Source organism: Leptonychotes weddellii, chromosome 9 (genome assembly GCF_054177405.1).
Source record: "Leptonychotes weddellii isolate Sample4059 chromosome 9, ASM5417740v2, whole genome shotgun sequence".
Classification (NCBI taxonomy): domain Eukaryota; kingdom Metazoa; phylum Chordata; class Mammalia; order Carnivora; family Phocidae; genus Leptonychotes; species Leptonychotes weddellii.
Genome location: NC_138377.1, coordinates 1,925,525 through 1,945,849, shown reverse-complemented (window position 1 = coordinate 1,945,849; position 20,325 = coordinate 1,925,525). Strand labels below are relative to the sequence as shown.

At 43.0% G+C, this 20,325-nt stretch overlaps 1 protein-coding gene across 7 annotated transcripts in view; it reads left to right on the top strand.

Annotated features, from left to right (window-relative positions):
- Positions 1-20,325, top strand: part of TRAF3 (TNF receptor associated factor 3) — a 116,979-nt gene that overhangs the window by 20,260 nt on the left and 76,394 nt on the right. For 2 of the 7 annotated variants that reach the window (XM_081829868.1, XM_081829866.1), the window contains exon 2: positions 3,576-3,762. The exons of the other annotated variants lie outside the window; for them this stretch is intronic. The gene's annotated coding sequence lies outside the window, so the exon portion shown is untranslated. The remainder of the gene's footprint in view (positions 1-3,575; positions 3,763-20,325) is intronic. 7 annotated transcript variants of the gene reach the window in all.

Below are 20,325 nucleotides of genomic sequence, written 5' to 3'. Positions count from 1 at the left end.
TGGTTGAGAAACCTGGTGTAGATGGTCAAAGCTGTTCTGATTTCCAGATGTATGACTATTAAGATTTAATATTTTTGCAAGGTGAGGTGCTTTCTACAAAAATTCAATCTTTAGTCATTACATGAGATCTTAAGGAGTCAAAAAAATCTTTTTAACAGAGTGCAGTTCTACTAGAAGTATGTATTAAAGTCAGCAGAGGGAACTGGGAGATCAGAGTGCCTTCAACAGAAGCCCAGATGTCCATCACTCCGTTTGGATAAACTCCCTGAGATACCATAATTTACACTGAAACTTTGGTTAGCAGGATGGGAATTTTTGAGAAGGTACCATTAGAAAAATAGAAGAATTTTCCAGCTGTGGTTCCCAAGTTCCCCAGACTTGTTTTTAACCCATAACTCTCTTTGAGCTCTAGCCCCATGTATTTATTTAAAAGCAATTGACGGGGGCGCCTGGGTGGCTCAGTCGTTAAGCGTCTGCCTTCGGCTCAGGTCATGATCCCGGGGTCCTGGGATCGAGCCCCGCATTGGGCTCCCTGCTCAGCAGGGAAGCCTGCTTCTCTCTCTCCTACTCCCCCTGCATGTGCTGTCTCTCTCGCTGTGTCTGTCAAATAAATAAATAAAATCTTTAAAAATAAATAAAAGCAATTGATGGAGTCCTCAGTGTGTGCCAGACACCTTGCTAAGTGCCAGGACACAGCAAGAAACAATGTAGGCAGCTTCCCATTATCATGAAGCCTGTATGATACAGCAGGGCTTGAGGACAGAGAGGGAAGTCCAGATGCTAGTTCCAGAATAGAGCAGGGTTGGTGGGAAGGGGGTGAGTTGAGAGTGAGCCACTTGAAGTAGCTGGTCTTGGGGGAGCTTGCTGATGAGAGCCTTGCGGGAGGGGGCGTTTTCAGCCCTGAGTAAGAGTGGTCAGACACGACTGAGGTACTTGTTGTCCCTTAGACGTCACCCGACCTGTCCCCAGTGAACTCTGAACTCTTGATCCTTGCTACCCATATCCAGTTGCTTAAATGAGAACACTGGGGAGCATTCCTTGATCCCTCTCCTTGTTTCCCTTTCGGTCTATGGCTCAGGCCTGTGTCCTGCTTTTTCCCCACCTCCCTGGTTCCCAGTCAGGTCCAGCCCTCTTGCCTGTACCGGTGGCCCCTGACTGGTCTCTCCACTTGTCCCAAGTTACTCCAGGCCCTTCCCCACATAGCTTCCACCGAGGTCTTTTAGGTTGCCTCCCGCCCTTCACTGCAGTGGCTTCCCACTGCACTCAGAAAATACAGCCCGAGGCCCTGTACAGCCTCCTCACTAGGCCCTATGCAGCCCTTCTGACTGAGCTCCAGATGATCTAGCCTCCCTGTGCGCTTCTTCCCAAAAAGAATTTGCCTGCCCAGAGGTTGTGTCCATTCTCCTCTGGACTAGGGCCTGTCCTGCCTGTGTGTTCATCCCTCTTCCTCGGGGGGTGGGGGGGGTGGGGGTGGGGGCTGGAGCCTATCTTCCTGCCCCTCCACTCTGGATTCCCGTTGCTTTGTTTCCTGCAGGCGCCCTCAGATGTCCGTGCCGTGCTGAGTCCTTTTATGTTGGCCATCATTAGTTGAGAAATCACTCACCTGGCTACATTTCATGTGGAGGAGGAGTGGGTGATTCACAGGGACCCACCCTCCTTCCCGCAGAGTTGGGGTTTTTGCATAGGGGATTTTTCTGTCAGTTATTTTTTCCTCACCTTTTGGAGTATTAAAATAGCGGTGGCCGTAGGGCGTGTGCGTGTGTGGAGGGGGCAGTGACCACACGTCCTGGGAGTTCTCTGATCCCTACGGCTGGCTTATATTCCACCCTGTTTTCACAGAGGACAGAAAGATAGTTATGTACTGATTTTGTCAGTAAGCTTTTAAAGTAAAGCATGGTGAGTTAGTAGGTCTTTCTTACTACAGAACAGGAAATGGACAACCAGTGCCCCAGTCTGGCACAATTACTCCAGCATGCATACTGGTGTGCGAGGAAGTTAGGGTAGTACACCTCTCTGTCCTGCTGGTCCTTAAGACAGGCCGGAGATAAAGCTTTGTTAGATACAGAAGAACACATACTCCAGGTATTTATCATTGAATAATAGTGCATTTATTTGGCTCAGTTTTTTGGATGAGCAGGATGTAGGAAGTGGGCACAAAGAATCTGTTTGGCCTTGTTCCTTATTTGCCACAGGCTGATGCTGGAGAATTCTTAAGTTTCCACATAGAAAATGAGTATGAAAGAAGGCCCATACCAGTCAGGAGTTAGAGGGGTTCCCAGGTGGCCTCTGAGAGAAGGAAATGCCTACGAAGTTATTTAAGATGATTGGTGACAGAGAAACTTCTGAATTTGTCTAGCAGGTGGATCCCAGACATAGAGCTATTTTACAAGAAGTAATAAGCTGGAAATTCTGAAAATACATTTTCCTAAAGAGGGAAAATACATCCTCTTAACAACTGATTGAGGTTTCTAGAAAAATTTGAGTCCTAGTCTCAATTTTGATTGTTTTGAGCTTGCTGATAAGATTGGGTTTTTTAAAGCTTACGTATCTCCTGGAAACGGAATCTATACCATGTGAGGATTATTTTTAGGTTCTATAATAAAATCTTTCACATGGTAGAATTTTAAAGACCCGTGTGGACAGGAACAGGTCTTTGAAGGGAAACCTTAGTTTGGCTTGAAAAGTTCATCTAATCGAAAATAAACCAAGGAGGTTCACCCATCTAACTCCAGACAGTCTTCATGTGTTCAGGAAGCTCATCAGAAATCTGCTTTACCAAAACCAAATTCTTCGCTACTTGTGATAGAAAATGCTTAAATAAGCAATTTAAAATTTAACACACTGTACTTAAAGGCAATCAGTTTAAAAGATTCATGGACAAAGCACTTTATGTGTATTAGTATTATATAGTAGGTGACATGGGATAGAATAGCTTTTTCTTGCCTGCAGAGAACATGCAGTCTGAGGAGGGGCAGGCATGTGACAGTATGAGCTGTCAGATAAGACGGAAGAGACAGAAGGTATGATAGAGTAATAGTAATCACGGTAGAAGTAGAGGCAGAAGCATCGTAGAATGGGACATCAGATCACAATGTGGGAGTACTGGTTTTTAAAGCAGAGGTTGGCAAACTACAGGTCTAAGAATGTTTTTTATGTTTTTAAAGGGTTGTAAAAATAAGCGAAGAAAATGTAACAGACCATCTGGCCCTTTATAGAAGAAGGTTGGCTGACTCTTGGCTTAAGGGGTCAGGAAGTGCTTTACAAAAACTAAAATTTGAGCTGGTATTTTATAGGATAAAAATAACATTTTGATTTTCAGGGCAGCAAGGTTGAGGGTGGGGGTGTTGCTGTGGGAGGTCCAAAGTGAGAAAAGACATGAGGCGGGGCAAAAGTACTACAATGGGGTGGGGAGGGCTGATAGTGGGCTGAGTATGTGAGGACTGGGGGAGGGGAGGAAACAATCATAGCTCCTCTTTTTAAAAAAAAAAATTATTTGAGAGAGAGCACAAGCACGGGGAGTGGCAGAGGGACAGGGAGAAGCAGGCCCCGCATTGAGCAGGGACCCCGATGTGTAGGCTCTGTTCCAGGACTCTGGGTTCATGACCTGAGCTGAAGGCAGACGCCTAACCGACTGAGCCACCCAGGTGTCCCATCACAGCTCCTCTTAAGTACCAACAGTTCTCAAGTGAGACGTGAACCATCAAAAACTTCTGAGTAGGAGAATGTCAACGGTATAATTAGAGATAATTGTGAGAAACTGAGGTAAGTATTCCATTTTTTCTGAGATATGCTCTCCTGATCTGTTCTTTAGAAGTGATTGTATCACTTAACAGGCCCCTGACTCTGGTGCTTGTGCACATGGGTCCAGAAAGTTTAAGGCTAAAGATTGGTTGATGTGCTTCTCATTTTATTTACGTTTTCTGAGCAGCAGCAAACATTTGTGAAGGATCCATGATCCTGTAAATTGAAGAACTTGAGAGAATCTCTAAAAAGGTAGAAAAATTCTTGCTGAAGTCAGTAATTGTATTTCAGCTGTTAAATTTCTTCACAGAGAATTTAAAATCTGTATACTCTTTCAGGATCAGCCTACCTAGGTGTGGTTATATTCTTTGAGAGATGAAATATAGAAATGTAGAAAAGATGCCCTGATTGCCAATGATAGAGTGTCTCTGAAGACAGAACTTTACAGTAACCTGTTTCCAAACGGGGGTCTCCCAGGAGAAAGCTGCATAACAGTATCCAAACTTTCTAAGTGTACACACCCAGGGAAAATGGGTGAAGATAAAGAAAATAAACTTTTCAATTATTCCCCCACTGTTAACATTTAGGTGAGTAGTTTTTGAGTCTTTTTTCAGTACGTATGCACTTAGATCATTTTGTGAGAATCAGGTCCTATATGTTACACACTTTGTACCTTGTGGTGGAATAAGGTGTGGCCTGCTAGTTGAGGAGGATGCTGAATACTGTGTTCCCATGGTTCTCCCTGGAGTCTCCTTGCTCTCATACTCGTTCTCTTCTGAGCAAACGAGGGGCGCTGTACTGATTCTGAGCCTCACCAACAGGGAACCATTGGTATGTGAACTATTTTTTGCAGAAGTCAGAACCCTAGTCCCAGAGTGCAAAGGTGATGAAGGCTTTCATTCAAACCTCTTGATTTGTTGATTGGCTTCATCCAAAGTTGTTCAGATGGACTAAGATTGTGAAGAGGGTACTGCTCCAGCCAAATAGCAGTTACCTTTATGAACTGAGTCCTTCAAAAGGCCTTGTTTGCACCAGAGTCATCCCTGAGGATTCCTGACCAGTCCTGGGAGGTCAGGGACCCCCCCACCCAAATCCCTACCTGGGCCTGTCCATCCAGAGCCTCCCTCCCCATCTTCCCCATGAGAGTTGCCATGGTCTCTGGACACTACTCTTAGTGGGGCTGCGTGATTCCCCTTTCCCTTGAATGGGAGATTGGCCCCCCTGGTATTAGCAACAAACATGTGGGTCCCTGTGGACCTCACTTCAGAGGACAGGCACCCACATGGACCAGCACTTGCTAACATTTACCCTCTCATGGTGAGCTTCCCAAGAGCCATACTGCCCCCATACCAGAATTTTAGTGTCCTGGAAGGAGAGGTGTGTGTGTGTGTGTGTCTTTTGTTTGTTTTAAGGAGAAAGCCAGTGTGTTCGTGGTAGAATATAAAAAATGCAAATATTTACCATTGCCTCACCACAGTTGATATTTTGGTATGTATCATTCATCTCTTTTTTGGGGCCACAATTCTATGCATTTTTACAAAAATAGCATATTAAATAATTTTTAGTTTTTAAAAACACCCTTTAAAATACCAAAAAAACCCCCACCCCTTCTTATTCAAAAGGGAATGCCCATTCAGTAACAGGAAAATTGTGTTAATAGGCAGAGCCAAAGATGAAAAATACACAGGAACAAGACAAGGATGCTCATTCTTGCCACTTTTATTTTTTTTATTTATTTTTTTTAAAGATTTTATTTATTTATTTGAGAGAGAGAATGAGAGAGAGAGCGCACATGAGAGGGGGGAGGGTCAGAGGGAGAAGCAGACCCCCTGCTGAGCAAGGAGCCCGATATGGGACGCGATCCTGGGACTCCAGGATCATGACCTGAGCCGAAGGCAGTCGCTCAACCAACTGAGCCACCCAGGCGCCCCTTGCCACTTTTATTGAACATAGTATTGGAAGTCCAAGTCAGCACAATCAGGCAAGAAAAAGAAAGAAAATGTATCTAGATTGGAAAGGAAGAAGTAAAACACACTATCTGCTGATGACACGATATTATACATAGAAAACCCTACAGAATCCCATCAAAAAACTATTAGGACTAATCAATGAATTCAGTAAAGTTGCAGGATACAAAATCAATACACAAATTCTGTTGTGTTTCTAGACACTAATAACAAATTCAAGAGGAATAAAGATAATGATCCCATTTGCAGTTGCATCAAAAAGAATGAAATACCTGGGAATATTTTGGTTTTTTAAGGTTTATAATTTATTTATTTTAGAGAATGTGCGTGAGCATGTGCTTGAGAGTGGTGGGGAGGGGCAGAGGGAGAGGAGAGAGAGAATCTTTTTTTAAAGATTTTATTTATTTATTTGACAGAGACACAGCGAGAGAGGGAACACAAGCAGGGGGAGTGGGAGAGAGAGAAGCAGGCTTCTCGCTGAGCAGGGAGCCCGATGCGGGGCTCGATCCCAGGACCCTGAGATCATGACCTGAGTCGAAGGCAGACCCTTAACGACTGAGCCACCCAGGCATCCCGGAGAGAGAGAATCTTAAGCAGGTTCCACACCCAGTGCAGAGCCTAACGTGGGGCTCGATCTCGAGACCCTGAGATCATGACCTGAGCCAAAATCAAGAGTGGGGTGCTTAACTGACAGAGCCGCCCAGGCTCCCCAGTACTTAGGAATGTTTAACCAAGAAGGTGGAAGACCTGTACACTGAAAACTACAAGACATTGATGAAAAAATTGAAGACAACCCGAACAAGTGGAAAGATATTCCATGCTTTTGGATTGGAAGAATAAATATTGTTAAAATGTTCCTAATATCCAAAGCAATCTGCAGATTCAGTGCATTTCCTATCAAAATTCCAATGACATTTTTCAAAGAAATAACACAAATAATTCTAAAATTTGCATGGAAGTACAAAAAAACCCTGAGTAGCCAAAGCAATCTTGAGAAAGAACGAAGCTGGAGGCACTGTGCTCCTTGACTTCAAACTAAACTACCAAGCTGTAGTAACTAAAACAGTACAGTATCAGCCTCAAAAAAAGACACACAGATCATTGGAACAGAAGAGAGAGCCCAGAAATAAACCCACGCATATATGGTTGGCTCATTTACCACAAAGGAGCCAAGAATATACTGTGAGCTAAGGACAGTCTTCTCAGGAAATGTTGCCAGGAAAACTGGACCGCTATCTCACACCATACACAAAACTCAAAATGGATTAAAGACTTGAACATAAGACCTGAAACCGTAAAACTAGCAGAAAACACAGGCAGTAGTAAACTCCTTGACATCGGTGTTGGTGATGAGTTTTTAATCTGACGCCAAAATCAAAAGCAGCAAAAGTGAGTAAGTGGGTCTACATCACATTAAAAAGCTTCTGCACAGGGGCACCTGGGTGGCTTAGTTGAGCGTCTGCCTTCAGCTCAAGTCGTGATCCCAGAGTCCTGGGATCGAGCCCCACGTTGGGCTCCCTACTTGGCGGGGAGCCTCTTCTCCTTCTCCCTCTGCCCCACCCCCTGCTTGTGCTCGCTCTCCCTCTCTCTCTCAAATAAAGAAATAAAATCTTAAAAAAAAAAAGTTTCTGCACAGCAAAGGAGAAACCATCAACAAAATGGAAAGGCAACCTACTGAATGGGAGAAATATGTGCAAGTCATGTATCTGATAAGGGACCAATACCCAAAATATATAAATAACTCATACAACTCAGTAGCAAATAAAAAAAAAATAAGCCCAAACAGTCAGACTTAAAAATGGGCAGACAATCTGAATAGATATTTTTTTTCTAAAGAAGACATACAGATGGCCAACAGGTACATGAAAAGATGTTTGATCTCATTAATCGGTAAATGCAAATCAAAACCGCAATGAGATACAACCTCACACTTGATAGAGTGGTTATTATCAAAAAGACAAGAAATCTTTTTTATTTATTTATTTATTTGACAGAGAGATAGCGAGAGCAGGAACACAAGCAGGGGGAGCGGGAGAGGGAGAAGCAGGCTTCCCGCCGAGCAGGGAGCCCGATGTGGGACTCGATCCCAGGACCCTGGGATCATGACCTGAGCCGAAGGCAGACGCCCAGCGACTGAGCCACCCAGGCACCCAAAAAGACAAGAAATCTTAAGTGTTGATAAGGATGTGGAGAAAAGAGAACCCTTATCCACTGTCAATGGGAATGTATATTGTTACGGCCACTATGAAAAACAGTATAGATGTTTCTCAGTTAGAATTACCATATGATCCAGCAGTTCCACATACAGTGGAATATTTTTCAGCCATAAAAAAGAATGAAATCTTGCCATTCACAACAACATGGATGGTCCTTGAGGGCATTATGCTATGAGAAGTAAATAAGAGAAAGACAGATATACTATGATCTCTCTTATATGTGGGAAAAAAAAAAAAGCTTATTAGAACAGATGGGTGGAAGTATAGTGCATTATTGAATGACACCTGAAAATACCTTACTGTTGTCTAGTAATTTGTGACCATCTCCTATAAAAAAATCAAAAAAGATGAAAAATATAAATAAAATCCTGTCCATTCAGATTACTGCTGTATATGCTCTTCTGAGCCATTTTGGGGGCATATATTTTATAAAAGTAGATTTATTCTAAATACCATTTTATAATTTGCTTTTTAAAATAATAGCTTTATTGAGATGTAATTCAGATATAATATTCACCATTTTAAAGCATACAGTGCAGTCAGTTTTGGTATATTAAAGAATTTTGCAGTGTTCAGCACTTTCTAATCTTAGAACATTTTCATCATCCCAGGAAGAAACCTTGTACCCATTAGCTGTCACTTCCCATTCTTCCCGGCTCCCAACCCTAGACAGTCATTCATCTATTTTGTTTCTACTGGTTTGCCATTTCTTGAACTTTATACAAATTGAATCATATAGTATGTAGTTTTTTGCAAGTGATTTCATTCACACAGCATAATGTTTTCAAGGTTCATTCATGCTGTAGCATGTATCAGTAATTTCTTTTTTTTTTTAAAGATTTTATTTATTTATTTGACAGAGACACAGCGAGAAAGGGAATACAAGCAGGGGGAGTGGGGGAGGAAGAAGCAGGCTTCCTGCTGAGCAGGGAGCCCGATGCGGGGCTCAATCCCAGGACCCTGGGATCATGACCTGAGCTGAAGGCAGATGCTTAACGACTGAGCCACCCAGGCGCCCCAGTAATTTCTTTTTATAGGAAATAATATTCCACTGAATAGATAGACTACATTTTGTTTATACATTTAGCAGGTGATGGACATTGGGTTGTTTCCTCTTTTTGGATATTATGAATAATGCTGTTGTGAAAAGTCCTGTACAAGTTTTTGTGAGAACCTGTTTTTTTTAATCTGTTGTATATGTAAGTGGTCATATGGCAACTCTGTGTTTAATATTTTGAGGTACTGCCAGACTATCAAAGCAGCTGGGACAATTTTGCATTCCCGTCGGCAATGTGTGAGAGTTCTAGTTTCTTCACGTCTTCACCAACACTTGTTGTCCATCATTTTTATTCCAGCCATCCTAGTGGGTGTGAAGTGGTTTCTCATTGTGGTTTTGATTTGTATTTCCTTAATGACTAATAATGTTACGCATCCTTTTATGTACTTACTGACCATTTAGGTATCTTCCTTGGAAAAATGTCAGTTCATATCCTTTGCCCATTTTTAAAATTGGGTTGTCTTTTTATTGAGTTATAAGAGTTCTTTACATACATACAATTTCTTTATCAGTATATGACTTGTAAATATTTTCTCACATTCTTTGGGTTATCTTTTCACTTTCCTGATGGTCACCTTTGATGCAAAAAATTTTTTAACTTTGGTGAAGTCCACGTTGTCTGTTTTTTCTTTGGTTGCTTTTGGTGTCATATTTAAGAAACCACTGCCTAATTGAAGGTCATGAAGATATGCACCTGCTTACTTCTAAGAATTTTATAGTTTTAGCTCTTACCTTTAGCCTGTGATTCATTTTGAGTTAATCTTTGTGTATGGTGTGGGATTTTGGTCTAGTTTCACTCTTTTGCATGTGGATACCCTGTGGTCCATTAGCTAAAAAGACTGGTCTTTTTTTTTTTTTTTTAAAGATTTTATTTATTTATTTGAGACAGAATGAGAGACAGAGAGCATGAGAGGGAGGAGGGTCAGAGGGAGAAGCAGACTCCCCGCCGAGCAGGGAGCCCAATGCGGGACTCAGTCCCGGGACTCCAGGATCATGACCTGAGCCGAAGGCAGTCGCTTAACCAACTGAGCCACCCAGGCGCCCCTAAAAAGACTGGTCTTCTTCCCCACTGAATGGTCTTGGTACCCTTGTCAAAAATTAATTGACCACAAATGGAGGGGTTTATTTCTGGACTTTAAATTCTATTCTGTTGATCTATATGTCTATCCTTATTATGCCAATACTGTCTTGATTACTTAGCTTGGTAGTAAGTTTTGAAATTGGGAATTGTGAATCCTCCAAATTTGTTCTTTTGCAGGATTGTTTTGTCTATTCTGAGTCCCTTGCATTCCCTTGTGCATTTAAGGATCAGTTTGTCAATTTCTGCAAACTACAACTTTCTTTCTTTCTTTCTTTCTTTCTTTCTTTCTTTGAGAGAGAGAGAGAATGAGAGAGAGCACATGAGAGGGAGGAGGGTCAGAGGGAGAAGCAGACTCCCCGCTGAGCAGGGAGCCCGATGCGGGACTCGATCCCGGGACTCCAGGATCATGACCCGAGCCGAAGGCAGTCGCCCAACCAACTGAGCCCCCCAGGCGCCCTACAACTTTCTTTTATTATGTCTTGAACATTTTCTTTTTCTTAGTCTGTCATTATGCTGTTCAGTTCAGTAGCCATGAGCTACATGTGCCTAGTGAGCATGTGAATTGTGGCCAGTCCAGATTGATATGTGCAGTAAGTATAAACTGACACCTGGTTTTGAAGAATTCATATGGAAAAAAAGAACACACACTATCACATGAACAATTTTTTATGTTGATTACATATTAAAATGATAAAATTTTATATTGGGTTAAATAATACGCATTGCATAAGTTTACCTATTTACATTTTTAACATGGCTAGTACAAGATTTCAAATTATGTGATTCTCATATGTGTGTTAAACAAGTATTTTTTATTTTATTTTATTTTTTTAAGATTTTATTTATTTATTTGACAGAGAGAGACACAGCGAGAGAAGGAACACAAGCCGGGGGAGTGGGAGAGGGAGAAGCAGGCTTCCCGTGGAGCAGGGAGCCCAATGTGGGGCTTGATCCCAGGACCCTGGGACCATGGCCTGAGCCGAAGGCAGATGCTTAACGACTGAGCCACCCAGGTGCCCCCAAAAGTATTTTTTAATAGCGTGGCATGAAGTTTCTTGATTCACTTGTCTGTGGTTGGACACTGAGATTGTTGCCAGTGTTCTCTGTTTTATGTGGTGCTCTAATGAGTGACCTAGTATCCAGGTCTTTGTGCACTTCTGTGATGCTGCCCGGACCAGGTTCTGGAGGACTTGGGAAATGTGTTTGCTGCTTCTGAGTCTAGGGCATGCAAACTCTCCTGTTATAGAGTTGAGTTGAGAATTAATGTTTCCATATTTAAAAAATAATATTGTTTCAAAATAAGGCTGTGAACAGACTCCACAAATACTGATTGAGCCCCTCTCCCAATGTGTCAGGTTCTGTTCTAAGAGATGGGAACACAACTTGCATGAGTCCAAATTCTAGCCCTCATGGAGCCTATGTTGTAATAAGGGAAAGGGATAGTCCATAAACCATAACCGTATCAGTTAATACTGAAGAGCCGTGTTGGGAAGGACAAGAAAACCGGCCTATGGGCTACAGTGTGGTGGGAATACTGTCCTGATTGAATCGTCAGGGGATGCTTTCTGAGCAAATCACATTTGAGCAGGGACTGGAAGAAGCAAGGAAGGGAGCCATGTGCAGATCTGGGAGAAGAATGTTTTTAGGTAGAGGAGTCGGGAAGTGTAGAGACCTTGATACGGGAATATGCTTGGTTTGTTTTATTAGGAACAGCAAGGAGGCCAATGTAGCTAGAGCGTGCTGAGAAGTAGTTGGATTTGGAATACATTTTTTTTTTAAAGATTTTATTATTTGACAGAGAGAGAGAGAGCATGAGCAGGCAGAGGGGGAGGCAGAGGGAGAGGGAGAAGCAGGCTCCCTGATGAGCAGGGAGCCTGATGCAGGACTCAGTTCCAGGACCCTGGGATCATGACCTGAGCTGAAGGCAGATGCTTAACCAACTGAGCCACCCAGGTGCCCCTGGAATGCATTTTGAAGATGGAACTTACAGTCTCTGCTGATGGATTGGGTGTGGGGCATGTGAGGAACGGAAGGCCTTCATGACCTGAGCAATGAATGGTGTGGTACCATTTACTGAGCCAGGGATTGCCAGACTGGATTAGAGAGGGAGGGGAACCCAGAGTTCAGTGTTAGACCTGTTAAGTTTGAAATGCCTTTTGGGTGTTCAAGTGGAGATGTTGAGGTGGTAACTATGATGCACCAGTCTGGAAATCACAGAGGACGTGGAGCTAGCGATGCATATTTGGAATTAAAAAAAGCTACTTGAACATCAAGCAGGTTGAGTGAGTATTCACTATTGCATTTGGGAACATGGAGGTCTTTGGGGACTTTGGTAAGAGGTGTCCATAGGCTGTGCTGGGGTGGTGGGTGAAAATTTTCAGGGAAGAATGGGATGCATGTATTGACAACTCCTTGAAAGAGTTTGCTTTAACATGGACGGGATGATGGGGGATGGGTGAACTGGGGACAGATTGCCCTTTCCCTGCACTGGTGGGAGTGTCCTGGAGAGAGGCTGTGAGGGGAGTGGCTTAGATCCCGCCCCAGAGTGGAGATGGGCCTCTCTCCTAACATCAGGAGAGAAGGCCAAGTAGACTGGCAGGCTTTCCATTCAGCAGTGAGAGGTTGAGGAAATTTCACGTCACCTCTGTTGCCAAAGAAACAGAGGGTGACAAGGTGGGAAGGGGTATTGTAGGATTTGTTACGGAGTTAAATGTAAAATTCACATAAATTTTTAATATCAAACGTAAGACTTCATATAAATTGAGTTACTTCAGAGTGCTTACCTTTGGGGTTCTCTCTCCTGTGCTTTTGGGGGTATTTTGGTGGAAAAGTTTGAGAAGCCACTTCATTATTGTATTCTATTGTTATGTTGTTAAATTTCACCCAAGTGAGTATTTAACCTTAAAGAGTTTGAGATTCACTTACCCATTTTGTTAGCCTTAATAGAGCTTTTGCAGCTGCTCCAAATATCCCTCCATTTGTGCATCTTAATTGTTGTTTGGCAAGCCACTTCATTCTGCAGCAGGAAAGGCCTGGTGCAGTAGGCTGCGGGGTGTCTGTAGGTAGAATGCCCTCCTTCCCATCCTTTCCACTTCATTTGGGGAAGAGGGTGTGGAAGAAGGCAGGGCCCCTGAAGTGCGACACCCTCCAAGAATATTTTAGCAGACCTTTTCCTGTTGTCTCAAAACACTTAACAAATACACTGCACATCTTTAATTCTGACAGGGTGGTTTGAGTGAGCTGAGTGTACTGCTATGAGCCAGCCTTTTATGATACTTAACAATCTGTAGTGACTAAACGTTACTTGGCAGGGGTGCCTGTGTGGCTCAGTCAGTTAAGCCTCTGCCTTGGGCCCAGGTCATGATCTCAGGGTCCTGGGATTGAGTCCTTTAGCAGGGAGTCTGCTTCTCTCTCTCCCACTCCCCCCGCTTATGCTCTCTCTTTCTCTTTCTCTGTCAAAAAAATAAATAAAATCTTTTTTTTTTTTTTAAAGATTTTATTTATTTGACAGATAGAGACACAGCGCGAGAGGGAACACAAGCAGGGGGAGTGGGAGAGGGAGAAGCAGGCTTCCCGCCGAGCAGGGAGCCCGATGCGGGGCTCGATCCCAGGACCCTGGGATCATGACCCGAGCTGAAGGCAGACGCTTAACAACTGAGCCACCCAGGCGCCCCCCAAAAATAAATAAAATCTTTAAAAAAAAAAAGTTATTCGGCTTCTTTCCTGTTAGTCTCATTTGCCTACTTTCTTTCCATACAATTTTAGTATGATTAATACCCACCTCCCCCATTTAGGTTCTTCAAGCTTTCTTTTTTTTATATATAAAGAGTGACATTTTAATTTTTTTTTTTTTTTAGGGAGGGAGAGAGAGAGAAAGGGGGAGGGGCAGAGGAAAAGGGAGAATCTTAAGCAGACTCCCCGCTGAGCTCAGAGCCTCACTCAGGGCTCAGTCTCAAGACCCTGAGATCACGACCTGAGCCAAAATCAAGAGTCAGATGCTTAACTGACTGAGCCACCCAGGCGCCCTAGTTTTTCAACCTTCTTAGTGAGAGTGCTGTTTGAATTATCCCACAGTTAGTTCGTGGGATGGGAGCATGTGAAAAATCAGAGGTCTGTCCCCCACACATGAGATGGCTGGGGCCTAGGGGGAGCTTGATCTGTAATGAGTGGTTTATTTGCATGACTAGGCCACATGCCCCTGGCTTCCCAGTTCTCACACCACCTTGTGGGCCCACCTATATGGTGTGGCCCTGCTCCTTCCCTCAACCTGTCTTGAATCGGGAAAGCAGAGGCATACCAGCTTTTGCCTGCAGCACTCTCCATTCCTAGAGGCTGGCTTCCTCAGGTCACTAGACAGGAAGCCTTTCCTGACCACGCTCTGCATGGCCCCTCTTTGGATCCCTGCACAGGAACCTTTCTTGCCTTTATTCCTCCACCAAGTGTGACGGGAGCACTCCTTTATTACTTCTTGGTCTTCCCCTCTAGTCTGTGGGCTCCATGAAGGCAAGGACCATGGTCTTGTTTTGAGCCTACTAGGTCCAGCACCTGGTGAGGGGTATGGCACACTCGTGCTCAGAAAGTATGTAGAACGAACACATGTATGAATCTAGACTTGTGATCCAGATTGCCATTAAGGGGGCTCATGTGTCACTCTTTCAGCCAGGGCTTGGCCTGTTGTCATTCGGCAGTCCTTCACAATTCTTGGTACCAGAGCTTTTGTGGAGTTTGGAAATTTTAAGATTTTAGAATGGCATTAGTGAATATACCATATATTGTGAAACGTCCTAAGCAGCATCCTCTAATCAAACAGATTTTTGCAGCAAAGTACATGACTATTTGCACTAAGTGGGACAAACAGAGACTATGGATAGTCTCACATCGCATCAGGGCGTGCTGCCCAGTGAGTTACGATCATGTTTTCAGAGGTTTTGGGGTTTCAGAATCACAGATAAGGGATGGTGGACCTGTTTTAGTGAATGTCCATTATGCATTCTGCCGTGTGCTGTAAATGCAGAGGAAGAAAGCAGTTCCTGCCCTCCTGTGTAGGGTGGGCGACCGCCATCATGTGGAGTATTGAGCACACACATACATAGAAGGCACTGCTTGGGGGGCTCGGGCGTTTCTGTCACCCCCATTTGCTTTTGAGAAGTGCCCTCTGCAGGGGCTCAGTGCTTCATACGTGCTACACGGGGGTGTGGGCGGAAGGGGTGGCCCACGTAGGAAGGGGCTGTTCGGGGTCATTCTGGATCAGGTTCTCTTGGATCTGGCCACAGGGATTCAAGGAGTAGAGAGTGAGATGCACTGCGGGGCACGCCCTGTGTTCCTTGTCTCCTTCACTGGCCGGGGGCCGGAGCCCAGAGGCGGAGGCTGGCGGGGGGCCGGAGCCCAGAGGCGGAGGCTGGCGGGGGGCAGATTTGAGGTCCTCAGTGCTAGCACGGACTTCTCTGCGGCCCTACACTTTGCCCTCTTGGCTGGATCAGGAGTTTTCAACATTAGATGGATTTAATGTATGTCTCCTGACTTTTAAAATATGAGTATAACTTTATTTTTTTTTTTTAAAGATTTTATTTATTTATTTTAGAGAGAGAGAGTGAGAGAGAGAGCGCAAGAAGGGGTAGGGTTAGAGGGAGAAGCAGACTCCCCGCTGAGCAGGGAGCCCGATGTGGGACTCGATCCCGGGACTCTGGGATCATGACCTGAGCCGAAGGCAGTTGCTTAACCAACTGAGCCACCCAGGCACCCAGTATAACTTTATTTTAATGTTTATTTTAAGATGCATTTTTGATGTAGAGAGAAATCTTCAATTTAAAAAAATCTACCTGCTTTCTGAAATGGTGCTTGAATTGTGAAAAAAATGTTTAATTGCCAGGCTGCAGGAAAGCCAGCTCTGTGTTACTAGAAAATGAGGAGCCAATACTCAAATATTTCAAGCATTTAGAAGGATGCAGTGTGGAGTAGTTTGTTCCTGGAGCAGGTGTGGCACTTTGTACTATTTCTAGTTTTTCTGTGGTGTTTGATAAATTATGTAGAATGTATTAAATGTCATCTGAGCATGTCTACTGAAGCTTATTCTTTCAACTTAGGGTTGTTTTTGTCCAAGGTACTTAAGATTTAATGAGCCATGACACTGAATTAGAGACATGCTTTCAGTCTTTCAGTGTTTATAAGAGATCTACTACGGTTTTCAAAAGGACTTGTGAGAATTGTCTTCTGCAATGTATTTTAAGATCATCAAGAGTAGAGTTTGTATTGTGAAAACTTGCTCCAAGACACATTCTGGGGTTTTATGAGTGAGTAATGGTGACAGGACAAGGTGGCGTCACCCATGCAGTGGTCATTCTTTGCAAACAGTTTATTTAATAGCGTTTATTATTTTTTTTATTTTATTTTATTATTTATTTATTTATTTCAGACAGAGAGAATGAGAGACAGAGAGCATGAGAGGGAGGAGGGTCAGAGGGAGAAGCAGACTCCCCGCCGAGCAGGGAGCCCGATGCGGGACTCGATCCCGGGACTCCAGGATCATGACCTGAGCCGAAGGCAGTCGCTTAACCAACTGAGCCACCCAGGCACCCCTTTAATAGCGTTTAAAAGAGACTCCTTCTTGGGTTTTATAATTACCCTTTCCTGGGGACCAATTTATAAGGTAAACAATATCTGGTAGTATTATTTCTTAGAGCGAGTGTGTTAGTTTAAAATGTTTGCATCAGGGCGCCTGGGTGGCTCAGTCATTAAGCGTCTGCCTTTGGCTCAGGTCATGATCCCGGGGTCCTGGGATCGAGCCCCGCATTGGGCTCCCTGCTCGGCGGGAAGCCTGCTTCTCCCTCTCCCGCTCCCCCTGCTTGTGTTCCCTCTCGCGCTGTGTCTCTCTCTGTCAAATAAATAAAATCTTTAAAAAAAATTTAAAAATAAAATGTTTGCCTCTGTATGGCATGTATAAGCATGCCAGTTTCCAAGTGTAGCCTCTAGAGTATTATAGAAGAGTGGGGTTGTTTTTGAAAGGTCATAATTGAAAAGTTTTATGTGTCTTAATTGCTTAAATATTTTCTCTCACCGGGATTATTAAGAAAAACACAGAATGTAACGTGGGAAAATGTGAAATGGATGCAAACACCAGAAGATTTTCCACAGAAGTTTTTTATTCACTATGAGGCACATGGGAAGGCTCCATTAACACTTTAGATGGTATCATAGTTTTGGAAAAACCATTTCACCATAGGGGTGTTTACAAGAACTGCAGCCTTCTCTGCCAGCCAGGCTTTGACGTTTGCTTAGCTTACAGATAGCAAGTGAAGCAGTGTCAAACCCAACTTAAAACTACCTATGTTGTCAACATACAGATTCTCTTTATTCAGTATTTAAACTACAAATTTATCAATCTGAGTAATTCGAAATATAGTAGCATAAAAAGAATTAGATAGGCCAAACCGAAAATGTGTGCATATCTAAAGTAGTTTCTTTTCTTGATTTTGGTTAACAGCAGTATCTTCACATCTGTAATTTCTGGTAATTTAATGAGAACACACTGAACTTTGGGGGCACAATAAATTTTCCCATTATGTAAAATATTTTACACACTGGTTGACTCATTGTAAATTGTGAGTAGACATGATTCTCTTCCTGCGGAAAATAGAAACACATTTTAATGACTGTTAGCCAATGACAAAATTGTGCTGAGGTACCACGTTGCTTTCTGTTGGTTGGATTGTCAAGAACCGAGGTGAACACACAGTAATGGGAACAACCTGGTGCTCTTTTGTTAGGTTTGAGGATGTAGTCTTTCTGTAAATCAGTTAGTTGTTTATTTTATACAAAGTCTTATTCTCGTTTTTGTGAATTTTATGTTGTTAATGAATGTGTTTTCTTTGACTGTTTTAACTTCAAGTCTTGTAAATATTTCTCGGTCTTAAAAACCCAAGTACTCTTACTTATTTCATAGTAGAAAGAACTAAGAAAATGAGTACTTTTTGGTGGTGATGTGGGGTTGGTAGTTTCCCTAGTGATGCTCCTCCCTTATGTTTAAAAGTGCCACATATTTATATGTGTGTAATTTATATTTTGCATTGAAGTAAAAATCAAATTTCTTCTTAAAAAATTGTTGAACTCTGAGATTTGGGGGAGAAAAGTTACCCAAAATAGTTAGGAGTTGTTTTGAACAGTGAGAAGCTTATTTAAAATTATTTGGAAGGGCCACCTCCAAAATAATGTATTTTTAGGAGCATAATGAAGACTCTTGTAATAACATTTTCCTTTTGTTTGTTTCTTTAATTGAGATGGTGAGCTGTGTCTCATTAAGGGATGTTAACTATCTGATGTTTGGCCTTTGGTACGATTATGTCAGCTTTTTAAAAATGTAACTGTATGAGATTGTCATATAACATATGATTCACCTATTGTAAGCATCTAATTCAGTGGTTTTTGGTATAGTCACAGAGTTGTGCAGTCATTGCCTATTTTGGACATTTCATGTAAATAGAATTATATAATATGTGGTATTTTGTGTCTGACTTCTTTCACTTAGCATCATGTTTTTAAGAGTCATCCATGTTGTAGCATGGATCACTAAGTTGTTCCTTTTTGTTGCTGAGTAAGTTTATTGTATGGATGTATCACTTTTTAAAAAATATATTTTTATTTATTTATTTGACGGGGAGAGAGAGTGAAAGAGAGCACAAGCAGAGGGAGAGGGAGAAGCAGACTCCCAGGTGAGCAGAGAGCCTGATGCGGGACTCAGTCCCAGGACCCTGGGATCATGAGCTGAGCTGAAGGCAGACACTTCACTGACTGAGCCACCCAGGTGTCCCTGGATGTACCACTTTTTATGTACCCATTAGCTCATTGGTAGACATTTGGGCTGTTTCCTCTTTTTGGCTGTTAGGAATAATGCTGCTTGGAGTATGCGAGTCCTAGTTCTTATGTGGACCTGTGTTTTCATTTCTCTTGGGCTTATACCTAGGAGTTTGCATCAGCTTTTGATGCTTCTTTGACCTGTTGTTCAGGTTTTCATTTATGTTTGTAGACTTTGCTACTTTTGACTGGGCTTCTTAAGACCTGTGTTGGTGACCTGGTAACTGCTGTTTCAGGCTGGATCCCCCTGTTGCCGGGGAAACAGCTAGAATTACAGTATCCTTTCCTAAGACCAGATCACATCTGATGGTCATCACAAGGTCTTACCAGATGAGTATCCTTTTAGATTTTGGGCAGATAGTTAAGTCTGGTCTTTATCCAAGCCAACTAAATCTGTCTGTATTTTATATTTTCCTTGTGTTCTCTCTGCTTCTTCTCGGGGACACCCTTTGTTCTTTGACCCCAGCAGCACGGGGAGTGACAGTGAATGATTTGTGTATTTTCCCTTCAGGCTGTATGCCACTCATTCCTTTCTTTTTCTTTTTCTTTTTCATGGTAATTCTGGTAACTGGGTTGCCCTTTTTTGAAGTAATAAACACCTTAAGGTCCTGGTGATACTCTTGAGCATTTTGTTTGGTGTGCAAATGAGACGTATAGGAATGTTTCCATAATTTGGATCAAATTCGTGCAAATGTGAATTACAAGTATTAGTTGATTGCCTGAGTTAGATTATGAATTTCATTACTGCTATTTAATAAAGGTTCGTGTTCTGCCGTGGTCATTCCAGTTAGTGGTGAGAACCCTTTGGGCCTCTTGTCATGTGTTTAAACGGAGTTAAGCTTGGGAAATTATTGAGTGCTTTACAGATACTGGCCGTATTTTGTAACACTTGTGCCTTCCATTTTGGGAATCTTGTAGTTTGGGAATCTTTCACATGTATTAGATCAATTTAAAATTAAATCCACTCCGCAAGGTTTGTAGGATAGGTCTTACTGCTTTCCTGTAGACCAGGAGTCCCAGATTTGGAGGAGCAAGCAGTGGCTGAGAGCAGTCAGTGTCCTTTTCACTCTGCCCCACGCTGTGAGCAGAGAGGAGGCAGGATCAGGTCGTGCCTGGGCCAGGGGGCTTATGCCGAGTCCAAAGCAACCGGACAGCTATCAGCCAAGCAACTCTATTTTAACACCTAGTGGTGCACTTATGAAGATTTCTCCTGTTTGTGCCTCGCTGCCTCCTCATCCATAAAGTGGAGATAAGAGGAGCCCACTCTACAGGCAGGTGGGGATCTCTGGTCTGTTAGTCACTGGACCTGGTTTCCATGCACTGACCATTGACTTGCTGCCCTTAGTTTTCAGATTCTGGTTGGCCTGAAAAGTGGTTTGAATGGTCCTGTAGCGTGCTCCTTTCATCACCCCCTTC